This window comes from Ranitomeya variabilis, chromosome 5 (genome assembly GCF_051348905.1).
Source record: "Ranitomeya variabilis isolate aRanVar5 chromosome 5, aRanVar5.hap1, whole genome shotgun sequence".
Classification (NCBI taxonomy): Eukaryota; Metazoa; Chordata; class Amphibia; order Anura; family Dendrobatidae; genus Ranitomeya; species Ranitomeya variabilis.
This window is the reverse complement of record NC_135236.1, coordinates 358,426,949-358,445,839: the sequence shown is the minus strand read 5'-3', so window position 1 is coordinate 358,445,839 and position 18,891 is coordinate 358,426,949. Positions and strand designations below refer to the sequence as shown.

The window sequence follows — 18,891 nt, the reverse complement described above, 5'->3', positions numbered from 1 at the left end:
CTCTCCAAATGCGACATGGCGTCTGATCTCAATTCCAGCCAATTCTGCATTTAAAAAGTAAAACAGTGCTCCTTCCCTTCTGAGCTTTCCCGTGCGCCCAAACAGGGGTTTACCCCAACATATGGGGCATCAGCGTACTCGGGACAAATTGGACAACAACTTTTGGGGTCCAAGTTCTCTTGTTACCCTTGGGAAAATATAAATTTGGGGGGCTAAAAATCATTTTTGTGGGAAAAAAAAAGTTTTTTCTTTTCACGGCTCTGCGTTATAAACTGTAGTGAAACACTTGGGGGATCAAAGCTCTCAAAACACATCTAGATAAGTTCCTTAGGGGGTCTACTTTCCAAAATGGTGTTACTTGTGGGGGGGTTAATGTTTAGGCACATCAAGGGCTCTCCAAACACGACATGGCGTCCCATCGTAATTTCAGTCAATTTTGCATTGAAAAGTCAAATGGCGCTCCTTCCCTTCCGAGCTCTGCCATGCACCCAAACAGTCGTTTACCCCCACATATGGGGTATCGGCGTACTCAGGACAAATTGCACAACAACTTTTGTGGTCTAATTTCTTCTCTTACCCTTGGGAAAATAAAAAATTGGGGGCAAAAAGATAATTTTTGTGAAAAAATGATTTTTTTATTTTTACGGCTCTGCATTATAAACTTCTGTGAAGCACTTGGTGGGTCAAAGTGCTCACCACACATCTAGATAAGTTCCTTAGGGGGTCTACTTTCCAAAATGGTGTCACTTGTGGGGGGTTTCAATGTTTAGGCACATCAGGGGCTCTCCAAACGCAACATGGCGTTGCATCTCAATTCCAGTCAATTTTGAATTGAAAAGTCAAATGGCGCTCCTTCCCTTTCGAGCTCTGCGGTGCGCCCAAACAGTGGTTTACCCCCACATATGGGGTATCAGCGTACTCAGCACAAAGTGTACAACAACTTTTGGGGTCCATTTTCTCCTGTTACCCTTAGTAAAATAAAACAAATTGGAGCTGAAATAAATTTTGTGTAAAAAAAAATTTAAATGTTAATTTTTATTTAAACATTCCAAAAATTCCTGTGAAACACCTGAAGGGTTGATAAACTTCTTGAATGTGGTTTTGAGCACCTTGAGGGGTGCAGTTTTAGAATGGTGTCACACTTAGGTATTTTCTATCATATAGACCCCTCAAAATTACTTCAAATGACATGTGGTCCCTAAAAAAAAAATGGTGGTGTAAAAATGAGAAATTGCTGGTCAACTTTTAACCCTTATAACTCCCTAAAAAAAAAATGTGGTTCCTAAATTGTGCTGATGTAAAGTAGACATGTGGGAAATGTTACCTATTAAGTATTTTGTGTGACATATCTCTGTGATTTAAGGGCATAAAAATTAAAAGTTGGAAAATTGCGAAATTTTTCGCCAAATTTCCGTTTTTTCACAAATAAACGCAAGTTATATCGAAGAAATGTTGCCACTATCATGAAGTACAAAATGTCACGAGAAAACAATGTCAGAATCGCCAAGATCCATTGAAGCGTTCCAGAGTTATAACCTCATAAAGGGACAGTGGTCAGAATTGTAAAAATTGGTCCAGTCATTAACGTGCAAACCACCCCTGGGGGTAAAGGGGTTAAGTTTTCCCAGTTTTTTGTGGCAAAATTAGGGGGGGGGGGGGGGGGGGGGGGGAAGTAGGTTTATACTCAGGTTGGCTTATACTCGAGTATATACGGTATATAAAGAAAATATATAACAAAAAGTTCAAATCACCCAATCGCTAAGCGGCTAACAAGAAAAAAAGTCAAAACGCCAGTATTACGTTTTACTGGTCGCCGCAACATTGCATTAAAATGCAATAACGGGTGACCAAAAGATCGTATCCATACCAAAATGGTATCGTTAAAAACATCAGCTGGGCATGCAAAAAATAAGTCTTCACCCAACCCGAGATCACGAAAAATGGAGAAGCTACAGGTCTCGGAAAAGGACGCAATTTTTTATTTTTTTTTAAACAAACTTTGGATTTTGTTTTCATCCCTTAAAAAAGAAGCTAGACATGTTTGGTGTCTATGAACTCATTATGACCTGGAGAATGGCAGGTCAGTTTTAGCATTTGAACATGGTAAAAAAAAAAAAAAATCCAATAAGCAGTTGTGGAATTGCACTTAAAAAAAAAAAAAAAAAAAATTCCACCGCACTTGGAATTTTTTTTTTTTTTTAGTACACAATATGGTAAAACCAATGGTGTCATTCAACAGTACAACTTGTCCCACACAAAAGAAGCCCTCACATGGCCATATTGACAGAAAAATAAAAAAAAGTTATGGCTCTGGGAAGAAGGGGAGCGAAAAAAAAAAATTAAAAAACGAAAAAGGGCCAGGGGGTGAAGGGGTTACAGAAGTACTTCCAACAGTTTCTTCATTCCTAATTCTGTATCACCATGGATGTAATGTAGTGTAGATGTGTTAATAGATTTGCACACGGCCATCTTTCCCATCCTCTTCTAGGTTGTGCGAGACCTCCTCTTTTCAACTGTGTGGGATGTTCTACTTTCCCAGTGTAAGTCTATGTGGCCTCAGAACAAAGATCCATAGACTTTTATTGTGAAAGTGACTTCTGTATTATCTGGAGAGTCCAAATGTACGACACATAGCCTAGAAGAGGACCAGAGTGGTGCTGAAAACTAGGAAGTATGGTGAGTGGAGAGCAGATTAACACACACTACACAGGTAGTTAGAAATTGACTAGGGAAAAAACTTGTGAGTGCTTCTTTAAGCACTGCTATACTACTTTTTTGTATTACAGAAAATTAACAAGATAAGTTGAAATCATGCATTTTCGTAACAAAATGTCATGAATCTATGGCTGCATAAACAAAAAAAAAGAGCAGGGCAGCAATGACTTGTTCCACGTTTACAACACACAAGATACTAAAGGGTTATTGCCAACTTGGCAAATTATCACCTATTCACATGTATGGCCATGGTTTCATTCTGACAGGGCATTTCAGAGCTGTGCTCCTGGGATTAATGGGGGTCCCAGAGGTTGGATCTCAAGCTATTACTACATATCTGGTGGATTGTTAATAAAGGGTCAAGCCCAAAATGACACAAAGGACCAGGTTACCAATAAAGCATTATTAAAACAACCTAATCCAAAATAGACAATGAGGAAAAAAAAGCAAAGTCGTACAGATAGGTTGGGCATGCCTACTAGAGAAAACCGAGTCTGGAGGTTATCCAGGAAAAATGTCTACACATCACAGTTTGTAAGGGTTATAGCCATTGTCACCCATTGATTACTTTTTTACAGTATTCATAACTCTGCATAAATATAGAATTCTAAAATACCTGAAGCACTTTTCAACAGTATAGTTAATTACCGAAAGACTTCCATTTTGGCCATAACTGTCACCTGAAAGAAAATGAATAAGAAAATTACTTTCCTTGTATACACACACCAATACTATAGACAGCAGGAGAACTGGTATTTAGAGCAATCAACTGGATTCTAGCTTTACTTTTACTAGTATGTGGTAGTCAACGACTGACCAGAAGAGGATCTTCATCTTAGCAAATAAAATATTCTTAGGCTACTTTCACACTAGCGTCGGGCCGAGGTTCCCGACGCTAGCGTTGTCTCCGCCGCACAACGGGTGCAGCGGATGCATTTTTCCAGCGCATCCGCTGCCCCATTGTGAGGTGCGGGGAAGTGCGGGGAGGTGGGGGCGGAGTTCCGGCCGCGCATGCGCGGTCGGAAAAAGCGAACCGTCGGGAGCAAAAAACGTTACATGTAACGTTTTTTGCTCCCGACGGTCCGCCACAGCACGGCGCAACCGTAGCACGACGGTTGCGACGTGTGTCATTGCGTCGCAAATGCGTCGCTAATGTTAGTCAATGCAGAAAAAAACGCATCCTGCAAGCACTTTTGCAGGATGCGTTTTTTCGGCAAAACGACGCATTTGCGACGTAATGCAGTTAACGCTAGTGTGAAAGTAGCCTTATTCCCACTTGAGCGTCAGTGATGGAGCTGTAAGAAAACTGGACTATGGTCCATCTTCACACCAAACATACCTTGCCTTACACCATTTGTATAGCAGATGTTAGGAGGTTAAAAAGGTCCAGCCCTAAATAAATCCAGAAACCTTCCAGGAAACAAATTTCCAGTCTCTATTTGATTAGACCTGACGTGGGCAAAGTGCGGCCACTGATCAGAATATATTTTACAATAAGACCTATCGTAACAGGTATCAGCTGTAGCAGCTAGTCAGCAGACAATTCTGCTCAATATTAGGGGATAAAAATATAAAATAATAATTATAAGTTGAGCGAACGTGCTCGAATAAGGTCTTGTCAGGAAATGCTTGAGTGCCACAGAGTGACTTCGGTGTGCTCAAAAAAAACATGTTCAGAGCCCCCCGCACCTGCATATCTCACAGCTGTTCGACAGCTGCAACACATACAGGTACCGCGTGACAAACAAGCAATCCTGCATGTGTTGCTGCTGTTTAACAGCCGAAAGACGTGCAGGGTCTTGAGCATAGCATGCCAAAGTCACTCTTAGCACATGAGCATGCTCGTATAACACCTTATCGGAGCACGTTCGCTCATAATAAGCTGAATTAAAGGGAATCTGTCACCACCTAATACAGATTAAACCGAAGCGTCACTTACTGGCTGCTTTGTGCAGATTATATAAACTGTTTTAATCAGCAGCAGATTATCGGTAGAGGACTAGTAAATCTGCTGCCAGGTAGTCCAGCCACGTCCTCAACACTGATTGGGAACTTTCTGCCTATGTACAGGGCACACAGAAAGCTGCCAATCAATGGTGTGGGTGGGGATATACAGAGCTCAGCATTAGGCCGGCGTCACACTAGCGAGTTTTACGGACGTATGAGTGCAGAAAATACGTCCAGAAAATACACATTGCACACAGCCCAATGATTCTCTATGGCCCAGCTCCTATCTGCCGTATTTTACTGATCCGTATTATACGGTCTTGTACGGCCGTAGAAAATCGAAGCATGCTGCGTTTGTCAGCGTATTGCGCAAAAAATCCGCCAATGAAAGTCTATGGGGGCGAGAAAATTACGGATTACACACGGACCATGCGTGTGACTTGTGAGAAATACGCACCGGTGTTCTACAGAAAAGCCGGTAATTCAGTGCGGTATACAGTAAAATCACACTGACAGAATAGAATAGGTAGAATAAATGTGCACACATAGAATAGGTATGGGAACTTTTCTGAATATTTTCCCAGGCTCGAGTTCATATGAGTTCATCCAGCAGAGGGCGCATCACCGCGACTCGAGGTAACTACAGTACATTCCAATGCATTCCATTCATTCACCAAGTTTTACAGCCAGGAGCACAGCTGCATTAGGAGAGCTCCTGGGTGTAAAATGATTTAACCCCTTCAGATGGATTTACAGCGTGGGACAAGACTGTAACGACGGAAGGTATGGAATATTGTTGTTTGTGTTTTTTTAACTTTATTTCAGGTGACAAGGGTCTTCAGGTGCATTAAGAGTAGAATAAAATATTACAACACCATGTGTCTTTATTTCATTAAAATACTTTTTTCTGCATCTCTACAGTGAAATTGGTGGAACAAATATGTTTTTCTAATCCCTCATTGTATGCCATACTCATTTTTGAATGTCCCAAGTGTATAAATTGTTATGGTATGCACATTTTTGATCATTTTTTTTTTTTACAGCATAACCATACCTACACCCGTACAGTGTGTACAATGGTGAACAGGTTTCTAAGTTCATTAACTTCCAATGCAAGTTCACACAGACTTAAATTTTACTTTAAGATTATGTTTTATTTAATTCAGAGTCCAGAAAAGGGCCTTTTGAGTGCATCTTTAGCTTCTAATACTTTATTGGCCAGCCTTTTCTCTTGAGCACCAGCTTGCATCTCTGTGGCATTGAGTGAACAAGCTTCTGCAGATGTTCACGAGTGATGATGTGGTTCCAGGCCTGTATCAGAGCCTCAATCAACTCACTCTTGGTCCTTGGCTGTTTTCTAGATATCTCTAATGATACCTTGTGCCACAAATTTTCAATTGGATTGAGGTCCGGGGACTGAGCTGGCCAGTCAATAGTAGCCACCTTGTCCTTCCAACACCATTGGCTGCCATACAGCCCCAGACCATTACTTTCATCGGATGTTTCACAGAGAAGCTCAAACACTCTGGCTTGTACTCTTCATGTGGGAACCTTCTCACATAAGACTTGCCATCATTTCCTAAAATGCAAAAAGTGCTTTCATCACTAAATAGCACTTCTCCCACTCCTCCTTCCTCCATTTTAAATATTTCAATGCCCACAGTTTTCACCTTTGTCTTTGTATGGCTGTCATCAATGGCTTCTTTCGGGCCTTGCACCCTCTCAATCCTGCTTCCAAACATCTCTTCCCAACAGTTGATGTTGCTACCTTAATATTGCACTTTTCTTGCCATTCTCGCAGAAGCTGAGGAGAGGTGAGCTTTCGATTGGCAAGGGATGTTCTTATCAGTACTCTATCCTCCCTTTTAGTTGACTTTCTGGGCCGACCAGATCTGGGCCTGTCCTGGGTAATTCCAAGCTGCTTATGTTTCTACAAAATTCTTATGACTACTCTGATTACAGCCGACCTTCCTTGCGATCTGGGGGCCAGTATAACCCTCTTCATGTAGCACCACAACTCGCACACGATCCTCCGCTGACAAAAATCTGAAGGCTCCCATCATAAAACTCCACTATGATTCACTACATAGACCAACAGATAAAACAAACAAACAAAGCAGCAGATGTGATGCAAAGTAATGCAATGTGATTGGCTGCCATATCCAGGTTATGATTGGTCACAAGAACCTCATCTGTGATTGGCTAATTTTGGATCTGAAGCTGTACAATATTTAGTTGTGCTTTCAATTCCCATATTGTTGCAATAATTTCAGGCAAAACTGCTTCAAAAGCTAAAAATATTACAGGGAGAGAATGCAAAATTGTATTCTGAACAAAACCATATATAATATGTCATATCAGCATCGAAGATATTCGACAGAAAAAGTTTAAAACTTGAAGAATCAAAATATATATATATATATATACATACATACATACATACTTATATACGGTACTAGATGGTGGCCCGATTCTAACGCATCGGGTATTTTAGAATATGCAAGCCCACGCAGTACACTGCACAGCCCACGCAGTACACTGCACAGCCCACGCAGTACACTGCACACTGCGCAGTACACTGCACAGCCCACGCAGTACACTGCACAGCCCACGCAGTACACTGCACACTGCACAGCCCACGCAGTACACTGCACAGCCCACGCAGTACACTGCACAGCCCACGCAGTACACTGCACAGCCCACGCAGTACACTGCACAGCCCACGCAGTACACTGCACAGCCCACGCAGTACACTGCACAGCCCACGCAGTACACTGCACAGCCCACGCAGTACACTGCACAGCCCACGCAGCACACTGCACAGCCCACGCAGCACACTGCACAGCCCACGCAGCACACTGCACAGCCCACGCAGCACACTGCACAGCCCACGCAGCACACTGCACAGCCCACGCAGCACACTGCACAGCCCACGCAGCACACTGCACAGCCCACGCAGCACACTGCACAGCCCACGCAGCACACTGCACAGCCCACGCAGCACACTGCACAGCCCACGCAGCACACTGCACAGCCCACGCAGCACACTGCACAGCCCACGCAGCACACTGCACAGCCCACGCAGTACACTGCACAGCCCACGCAGTACACTGCACAGCCCACGCAGTACACTGCACAGCCCACGCAGTACACTGCACAGCCCACGCAGTACACTGCACAGCCCACGCAGTACACTGCACAGCCCACGCAGTACACTGCACAGCCCACGCAGTACACTGCACAGCCCACGCAGTACACTGCACAGCCCACGCAGTACACTGCACAGCCCACGCAGTACACTGCACAGCCCACGCAGTACACTGCACAGCCCACGCAGTACACTGCACAGCCCACGCAGTACACTGCACAGCCCACGCAGTACACTGCACAGCCCACGCAGTACACTGCACAGCCCACGCAGTACACTGCACAGCCCACGCAGTACACTGCACAGCCCACGCAGTACACTGCACAGCCCACGCAGTACATTGCACAGCCCACGCAGTACATTGCAATGTGGGCATCATATCCCTGTTAAAAAAAAAAAAAAAAAAAAAAAAAAAAAGAATTAAAATAAAAAATAGTTATATACTCACCTTCCGTTGGCCCCGGATCCAGGCGAAGTGGTTACCGACGCTCCTCGCGCGCTCCGGTCCCAAGAGTGCATTGCGGTGTCGCGAGATGACGACGTAGCGGTGTCGCGAGACCACTACGTCATCATCTCACGAGACCGCAATGCATGGAGCGGTCACCGGGGCGTCGCGAGGAGCGGGAAAGGCCGGTTCTGGATCCGAGGGGCCAACGGACGGTGAGTATATGATTTTTTATATTTTTAACATTAGCTCTTCATCTGCATAGGCAGCATCAATAGTAAAAAGTTGGTCACACAGGGTTAATAGCAGCGGTAACGGAGTGCGTTACCCGCGGCATAACACGGTCTGTTACCGCTGCCATTAACCTTGTGTGAGCGCTGACTGGAGGGGAGTATGGAGCGGGCACTGACTGCGGGGAGGAAGGAGCGGCCATTTTGCTGCCGGACTGTGCCCGTCGCTGATTGGTCGCGGCAAAATGGATTTCCATCACAGACAGAGGCCGCGACCAATGAACATCCGTGACAGACAGACAGACGGCCAGACAGAAAGACGGAAGTGACCCTTAGACATACAAATCACTCCCCATTCAAAATAAAAAAAGTAAAAAAAAAAACCTATTTGGTATCAGCACGTTCAGGATTGCCCGATCTATCAAGCTATAAAAATAATTAATCTCATCAGTAAATCACATAGCGCAAAACAAAAGTCAAAATTACGTTGTTTTTTTTTGGGGTCGCGCAACATTGCATTAAAATGCAATAACGGCTGATCAAAAAAAGCAAAAATAAGCCCTCACCCAGCCCCAGATCACGAAAAACGGAGACGCTATGGGTCTCGAAAAATGACGCAAAGTTTTTGTCATTAGGTCATATACGTCCAGGGGAGAGGGGGGGGGGGGTGGTCGGGAGTGGCAGATTTCCTTTCAGCTGTTCATTCTGCCTCCCAAAAATCTGTATATCTACCTAACCCTTCCATTACAAGTATTAATCCATAACTTAATTTCCCACGCTGTCAAGAAACACCGGCGTGGAGGTTCTTCTAGGCGGTAATGCTACAGCCGGCAAGACCGACGGTCAGAGCATTGCAGGGTCACGCTGTCAGCGTGCCTGCACAGCTGTGACTCGCAGCAAAAGGCTTACTGCAGGTCAGCAGGCATAGGCTGATGAGGCTACTGCTCCCATCAGGCTCCGTCTGCTGTCACTGATAACAGTGACAGCAGGTGCCGCTACTGGAAGACATTAAAAACAAAACAAAAAAGTAAAATAATTACATACGTATTCAAATAAAAAACCCATAAGGGTATGTGTCCATGGGCCGCATTACATCCGGATTAACTGCGGATTGAACGCTGCGTACAACCGCAGCGCTCAACCCGCAGCGTCCAGATGTTAGAGCATAGTGGCGGGGATTTCATGAAATGCCATTTCCACTATGCGTGCGAACACGCATCCGGTGGGCCTGCGTTTACGGACATGCGGCGCATCTTTTTAGAAAGCAGAATGTCTGTTTACCTTGCGGCGACGCTCCGTCGCCACGAGGTAAATAAACAGGGTCCTATGTATGGGGTGCGGAGATTCCAGATGTGTATAATAAACACATCCGAATTACCATGCATACAAAAGGGGGCGGCGTGGGTTTTCCGCTCAGTCCAAAGCACCTACAATCCGGACTGTGGACACGCACCCTTAGGCCGGCCTCACACTAGCGAGTTTTACGGACGTATGAGCGCATAAACTACGTCCGTAAAATACGCATTACACACGGCCCAATGATTCTCTATGGCCCAGCTCCTATCTGCCGTATATTACGCAACCGTAATATACGGTCTTGTACGGCCGTAGAAAATCGCAGCATGCTGCGTTTGTCACCGTATTGCACAAAAAAAATCGCCAATGAGTCTATGGGGGCGAGAAAAATACGGATTCCACACGGACCAGCAGTGTGACTTGCGAGAAATACGCAGCGGTGTTAGTGAAAAGCCGGTAAGTCAATTGCCGGCTTTTCATTTCTCCTTCACAAACCCGACATGATATGAGACATGGTTTACATACAGTAAACCATCTCATATCCCCTTTTTTTTTTTGCATATTCCACACTACTAATGTTAGTAGTGTGTATGTGCAAAATTTGGGCGCTGTAGCTGCTAAAATAAAGGGTTAAATTGCAGAAAAAATTGGCGTGGGCTCCCGCGCAATTTTCTCTGCCAGAGTGGTAAAGCCAGTGACTGAGGGCAGATATTAATAGCCAGGAGAGGATCCATGGTTATTGGCCCCCCCCCCTTGTTACAAACATCTGCCCCCAGCCACCCCAGAAAAGGCACATCTGGAAGATGCGCCTATTCTGGCACTTGGCCACTCTCTTCCCACTCCCGTGTAGCGGTGGGATATGGGGTAATGAAGGGTTAATGTCACCTTGCTATTGTAAGGTGACATTAAGCCAGATTAATAATGGAGAGGCGTCAATTATGACACCTATCCATTATTAATCCAATTGTAGGAAAGGGTTAAAAAAACCACACACATTATTAAAAAGTATTTTAATGAAAAACACAGGTTGTTTTAATATTTTATTGCTCTCTCAATCCACCTGAAGACCCTCGCTCTGAAAAATAATAAACCAACAATATACATACCTTCAGATGATCTGTCACGTCCCACGAAGTAAATCCATCTGAAGGGGTTAAATCATTTTACAGTCAGGAGCTGTGCTAAAGCACTCGCTCGTGCCTGTAAACCCCGGGTACTGAATGGAAAGCAGGATGATCTGTACTTACCTTGAGTTGCGGTGAGGCGCCCTCTGCTGGATGTCCTCATATGAACTCGAGCGTGGGAACTTTTCCAATTAGTAGTGTGGAATATGCAAAAAAAAGGGGATATGAGATGGTTTACTGTATGTAAACCATGTCTCATATCCTGTCGGGTTTGGGAAGGAGAAATGAAAAGCCGGCAATTGAATTACCGGCTTTTCACATATATCGCGCTGAATTAAATATAAATACAGAATATATATATATATATATATATATATATATATAGTGTCTCAATGACATACACATACTGTACATATATATACACACATATACATCTCTCTCTCTCTATATATATACACACACACATACACATATACATCTCTCTATATATATATATATATATATATATATATATATATATATATATATATATATATATATATATATATATATATACACACGCACACATATACATATACACTCACCGGCCACTTTATTAGGTACACCATGCTAGTAACGGGTTGGACCCCCTTTTGCCTTCAGAACTGCCTCAATTCTTCGTGGCATAGATTCAACAAGGTGCTGGAAGCATTCCTCAGAGATTTTGGTCCATATTGACATGATGGCATCACACAGTTGCCGCAGATTTGTCGGCTGCACATCCCAAAGATGCTCCATACAAGGCAGGATGGATCCATGCTTTCATGTTGTTTACGCCAAATTCTGACCCTACCATCCGAATGTCGCAGCAGAAATCGAGACTCATCAGACCAAGCAACGTTTTTCCAATCTTCTACTGTCCAATTTCGATGAGCTTGTACAAATTGTAGCCTCAGTTTCCTGTTCTTAGCTGAAAGGAGTGGTACCCGGTGTGGTCTTCTGCTGCTGTAGCCCATCTGCCTCAAAGTTCGACGCACTGTGTGTTCAGAGATGCTCTTAGGCCTACCTTGGTTGTAACGGGTGGCGATTTGAGTCACTGTTGCCTTTCTATCAGCTCGAACCAGTCTGCCCATTCTCCTCTGACCTCTGGCATCAACAAGGCATTTCCGCCCACAGAACTGCCGCTCACTGGATTTTTTTTCTTTTTCGGACCATTCTCTGTAAACCCTAGAGATGGTTGTGCGTGAAAATCCCAGTAGATCAGCAGTTTCTGAAATACTCAGACCAGCCCTTCTGGCACCAACAACCATGCCACGTTCAAAGGCACTCAAATCACCTTTCTTCCCCATACTGATGCTCGGTTTGAACTGCAGGAGATTGTCTTGACCATGTCTACATGCCTAAATGCACTGAGTTGCCGCCATGTGATTGGCTGATTAGAAATTAAGTGTTAACAAGAAGTTGGACAGGTGTACCTAATAAAGTGGCCGGTGAGTGTACATCTATATATACATACACACACACACATACATACATACACACACACACACACACACACACACATATATATATATACACATACATATATATATATATATATATATACACATACATATATATATATATATATATATATATATATATATATATATATATATATATATATATATATATATATATATATATATACACATACATATATATATGTATACACACATATATATATATATATACACACATACATATATACACATACAATAAATAAATATATAATATATATATATATATATATATATATATATATATATACACACACACATATATATACATACACACATATATACACTGTATGTTTTAACAAACATTTGAGCACATAAATCCATTAGATGTCGGTTTTGCAAGCCTGCGAGAAAATATCGCAGTACGGATGCCATACGGATTACATACGGAGGATGCCATGTGCAAAATACGCTGCCACACCCTCGCTACGAATTACATACGGATCACTATTTTGGGGACTTTTCTGCGTATTACGGCCGTAAAAAACGGACCGTATTTACATACGCTGAGTGTGAGGCCGGCCTTATACTCACCTAACAACAAATCCCCAACACCCTCGTCTCCTATAAAAAATGGAAATAAACCAACATATACTCACCCGTAATCCCTGGTGTGCCATGGCGATCTTTATTCTGGGTGTGTGGTTTTTTTTAATACAATATCACTATGAGGTTACTAATGGATAGGTGTCTTATAGACATCTTTCTATTACTAACCTGTGGGCTTTATGTCACCTGACAATACAAAGGTGACATCAATCCCACGAATATGAATCCCACTTGCCACCGCTGCAGGGCAAGTGGGAAGAGAGAGGCTAAGCGCCAGATTTGCCACATCTTATAGATGCATCTTTTCTGGGGCAGCTGAGAGCTGATGTTTTTAGTCTGGGAGGAGGCCAATATCCATGGCCCCTTCCTAGGCTATTAATATCAGCCCACAACGGTCTGCCTAGCCTTTGCTGGTTAGATATTATAGGGGGACCCTATGTCAACTTTTTTATGGGGTCCCCCTGTAAACTAGCCAGTTAAAGCTAAGCAAACCGCTGTGAGCTGATATTAAATAGCCTGGGAACCCTTATAGCTATTGGCTCCTTCCCAGAAGATCAACATCGGCTTTCCCTCTGCTGGTTATGAAAATTATGTAGGAGCCCACACAGTTTTTTTTCTTTAACTCCTTTCTGACATCCGACGTACTATCCCGTCCATGTGGGCTGGGCCCATATGACCATGGACGGGATAGTACGTTGAAGCATATTGGCCGCGCACACGTGTGGTGTGAGGTCGATAGGGGCAGGGTGTCAACTGATTCTCACAGCTGACACCCGGCCCAAAGGGTATGTGTCCACGTTCAGGATTGCATCAGGATTTGGTCAGGATTTTCCATCAGTAGTATTTGTAAAGGTACCTTCACACGAAACGACGCTGCAGCGATAGCGACAACGATGCCGATCGCTGCAGCGTCGCTGTTTGATCGCTGGAGAGCTGTCACACAGACCGCTCTCCAGCGACCAACGATGCCGAGGTCCCCGGGTAACCAGGGTAAACATCGGGTTGCTAAGCGCAGGGCCGCGCTTAGTAACCCGATGTTTACCCTGGTTACCAGCGTAAAATGTAAAAAAAAACAAACAGTACATACTTACATTCGCGTCCCCCGGCGTCCGCTTCCTGCACTGACTGACTGACTGCCGGCAGTAGCAGGGCACAGCGGTGACGTCACCGCTGTGCTGTGCTTTCACTTTCACTTTGCGGCGCTCAGTCAGTGTGGGAAGCAGACGGCGGGGGATGCGAATGTAAGTATGTACTGTTTGGTTTTTTTTACATTTTACACTGGTAACCAGGGTAAACATCGGGTTACTAAGCGCGGCCCTGCGCTTAGTAACCCGATGTTTACCCTGGTTACCAGTGTAAAATATCGCTGGTATCGTTGCTTTTGCTGTCAAACACAACGATACACGGCGATCGGACGACCAAATAAAGTTCTGAACTTTATTCAGCGACATCACAGCAGGATCCTGATCGCTGCTGCGTGTCAAACTAAACGATATCGTTAGCCAGGACGCTGCAACGTCACGGATCGCTAGCGATATCGTTACAAAGTCGTTTCGTGTGAAGGTACCTTAAGCCAAAACCAGGAGTGGAACAATTAGAGGAAAAGTATAATAGAAACATATGCACCACTTCTGCATTTATCACCCACTCCTGGTTTTGGCTTACAAATACTGATGGAAAATCCTGACCAAATCCTGATGCAATCCTGAATGTGGACACATACCCTAAGTGGTAGGAGCGGTCACAGACCGCTCCCGGACCGCTCCCAGCACTTTAACCCCCAGAACACTGCCATCAAACAAAATCGCAGCTTTAGGTGGCATAGAGAAACATCGCGCAGGGAGGGGTTCCCTGCCTGCAGACCCCTGGATCCAAGAAGGCCACGGTTTCCTTCCAGGTCCTGCAGGGAGGTGGCTTGTCAATGCCTGCTGAGCACAGGACCTCAGAAGCCTCCTTCACTGCATGCCAGATCGCTGTGCAAAGTGTCAGATCAGCAATCTGACTTTATATAGTGATGTCCTACCCTGGGACGATGTAAAATAATAAAAAAAAAAAAAATTATACAGTGTAAAAATATTTTTTTAAAATGCCTAAATAAAGAAAAAAAAATTCTTCCAATAAATACATTTCTTTATGTAAATAAATAAAAAAAAATAGAAGTACACATTTAGTATCGCCGCGTCCGTAACGACCCGACCTATAAAACTGCCCCACTAGTTAATCGCTTCAGTGAACACCATAAAAAAAACAAAAAAACACACACACACACGAGGCAAGAAAAAAAAACAACACACTGCTTTATCATCATACCGCCAAACAAAAAGTGGAACACGCCGCGATCAAAGCCGGATATAAACATATAAATGAGGTATCGCTGTAATCGTACGAACCCGAAGAATAAAACTGCTTTATCAATTTTACCACAAGTGGAACGGTATAGACGCCCCACCCAAAAGAAATTCATAAATTGCTAGTATTTGTTCATTCTGCCTAACAAAAATCATAATAAAAAGCGATCAAAAAATGTCATGTGCCCGAAAATCGTACCAATAAAAACGTCAACTCGTCCTGCAAAAAACAAGACATCACATGACTCTGTGGGCCAAAATATGGAAAAATTATAACTCAAAATGTGTTGATGCAAAAACTACGGTATTTTTTTGCAATAAAAATAATTTATATAAAATAGTTTTTATCGTATAAAAGCGCCAAAACATAAAAAATGATATAAATGAAGTATCACTGTAATCCTACTAAACCAAAGAATAAAACTGCTTTATCAATTTTACCAAACGTGGAACGTTATAAGCGACCCCCCCCAAAAGAAATTCATAAATTGCTGGTATTTGTTTATTCTGCCTAACAAAAATCATAATAAAAAGCGATCAAAAAAATGTCATGTGCCCGAAAATGGTGCTAATAAAAACGTCAACTCGTCCTGCAAAAAACAAGACCTCACATGACTCTGTGGGTCAAAATAAGGAAAAATTAAGCTCAAAATGTGTTGATGCAGAAACTATTTTTTGCAATAAAAAGTGTCATTAAGGCTGTGTGCACACGTTGCAGATTTTTCACGTTTTTTCGCTATAAAAACGTGAAAAAAAACACATACATTATGCATCCCATCATTTAGAATGCATTCCGCAATTTGTGCACATGATTCGTGTTTTTTCCGCGTAAAAAACGCATCGTGGTTAAAAAACGCAGCACGTTCGTTAATTTTGCGGATTTTTTTGCGGAAAATCCGCGGTAAAAACGCGAGAAAAATGCATGCGGATTTCTTGCAGAAAATATCCTGTTTTGCTCAGGAAATTTCTGCAAGAAATCCTGAATGTGTGCACATAGCCTTAGTGTGTGACAGCTGCCAAACATAAAAATCCGCTATAAAGTAAATCAAAACCCCTTTATCACCCCCTTTAGTTAGGGAAAATCATAAAATAAAAAATGTATTTATTTCCATTTTCTGATTAGTGTTAGGCCTGAAGTTAGGGTTGGGGCTAAAGTTAGGATTTGGATTATGCTTACGGTTGGGATTAGGGGTGTGTTGGGGTTAGGGGTGTGGTTAGGAATGGGATTAGGGTTAGGGGCATGTTCAGGTTAGGGTTGGAGTTTGAATTGGGGGGTTCCATTGTTTGGTCACATCAGGGGCTCTCCAAATGCAACATGGTGTCTGATCTCAATTCCAGCCAATTTGCGTTGAAAAAGTCAAACGGCGCTGCTTCCCTTCCGAGCTCTGCCATGCGCCCAAACATGGGTTTACCCTAACATATGGGGGTATCAGCGTACTCAGGACAAATTGGACAACAATGTTTGCGGTCCAATTTCTCCTGTTACCCTTGGTAAAATAGAACAAATTGTAGCTGAAGTAAAAAATTGTGAAAAAAAGTTAAATGTTCATTTAAAAAAAAACAAAAAAAAAAACAAAATTCCTGTGAAGCACCTGAAGGGTTAATAAACTTGTTGAATGCGTGGTTTTGAGCACCTTGAGGGGTGCTGTTTTTAGAATGGTGTCACTTTTGGGTATTTTCTATCACACTGACCGCTCAAAGTGGCTTCAAATGTGATGTGGTCCATAAAAAAAGAAGCATGTTGTAAAAATGAGAAATCACTGGTCAAATTAGAGCCCTTATAACGTCCTTACAAAAAAAAAAAGTTTGGGTCCAAAGTTGTGCTGATGCAAAGTAGACATGTGGGAAATGTTACTTAAGTATTTTGTGTGACATCTCTGATTTAAGGCCATGAAAATTCAAAGTTGGAAAATTGCTAAATTTTCACCAAATTAACGTTTTTTTCACAAATAAAAGCAAGTCATATCAAAGAAATTTTACCACTATCATGAAGTACAATATGTCACGAGAAAATGTCAGAATCACCGTGATCCATGGAAGCGTTCCAGAGTTATTATCTCAAAGGGACAGTGGTCAGAATTGTTAAAATTGGCCAGGTCATTAACATGCAAACCACCCTTGGGGGTTAACCCCTTAATGACCGCCAATACGTCTTTTAACTGACCTGAGATATAAGAGAAAAGCATCCCCATACAGGTGATAATCCAGGAGCTGTCAGCTGTACACTATAGCTTACAAACTGCTGCATCAGCCACGATCAGTGTTTGCACCATCCAAATCTGTTTAACCCCTTAGATGCTGCTGTCAATAATGACTACATCATTTAAATGGTTAACAGAGTGTCGGGGCTTCCTTTTTATTCCAATTGGTGCCCTCAGATCATGATTGTTTTGTCCTGATGTTTGCCATGGCAATTCATGACCATATAGCGGCCTTAGAGTCTGACGGCTGTTGTAACCTGTTCATAAGTTAGCGGCATTTAAGTGGTAAAAATACACATTTTCATTTCTGTCATGCCACTTTGCATTAATTCCTGAAAATCACCTGAAGGGTTAATAAACTACCTGACTGCAGTTTTCAATATGTCAGGGGGTGCTGTTTTTAAAATGGTTTAACTTTTTGGGGTTTCCCAATATATGGGACCCCTAAAGGCACTTCAAACATGGATAGGTCCTTAAAAAAATAAATTTTGTAAATTTCCTTGAAAAAATGAAAAATGACTGCTACATTTTGAAACCTCCTAAAATACTAACAAAACTAAAAAAACATTTTACAAATGATGCTGATGTAAAGCAGACATGTAGGAAATTATATTTATTAATGTTTTGCTGTGGTATGACTATCTAGATTAAAGGGATAATCATTCAAAGTTTGAAAATTGCTAATTTTTTTTACATTTTTCTCAAAGTTCTGATATTTTTTTATAAATATACGCAAAACATATTGACCTAATTTTACCATTATCATAAAGTATAATGTGTCATGAAAAAACATTCTCAAAATTACTGGGATATGTTGAAGCTTTCCGGAGTTATTACCACATAAATTGACACTGGTCAGATTTTAAAAAATTGGCTCCGTCACTAAGGGGTTAAAGATACCAGTTACTGTTTGCTTACAGCCAATGTAAGTTCCTTCTGTTAATGCTCCTACATAGGCTGGTGAAAATGAGTGTATGTTTACTTATTGGCTTAGTAAAGGTACCTTCACACTCAGCAACTTTACAACGAGAACGACAACGATCCGTGACGTTGCAGCGTCCTGGATAGCGATCTCGTTGTGTGACACGCAGCAGCGATCTGGATCCTGCTGTGATATCGCTGGTCGGAGCTAGAAGTCCAGAACTTTATTTGGTCGTCAGGTCTGCGTGTATCGTCGTGTTTGACAGCAAAAGCAACGATGCCAGCAATGTTTTACATGGAGCTAAAGACCTGTGAGAACGATAAATGAGTCACCGTTACATCACTGGATCGCTCCTGCATCGTTGTGGAGCTGCTGTGTTTGACATCTCTACAGCGACCTAAACAGCGACGCTGCAGCGATCGGCTCGT

General features: G+C 42.7%; 1 protein-coding gene across 3 annotated transcripts in view; it reads right to left on the bottom strand.

The window, feature by feature from the left end:
- Positions 1-18,891, bottom strand: part of ZBED4 (zinc finger BED-type containing 4) — a 76,378-nt gene that overhangs the window by 16,443 nt on the left and 41,044 nt on the right. Inside the window, exon 2 of one of the 3 annotated variants that reach the window (XM_077264868.1) lies at positions 3,332-3,395. The exons of 1 other annotated variant lie outside the window; for it this stretch is intronic. The gene's annotated coding sequence lies outside the window, so the exon portion shown is untranslated. The remainder of the gene's footprint in view (positions 1-3,331; positions 3,396-18,891) is intronic. One more of the 3 variants, XM_077264865.1, reaches the window with a different exon arrangement.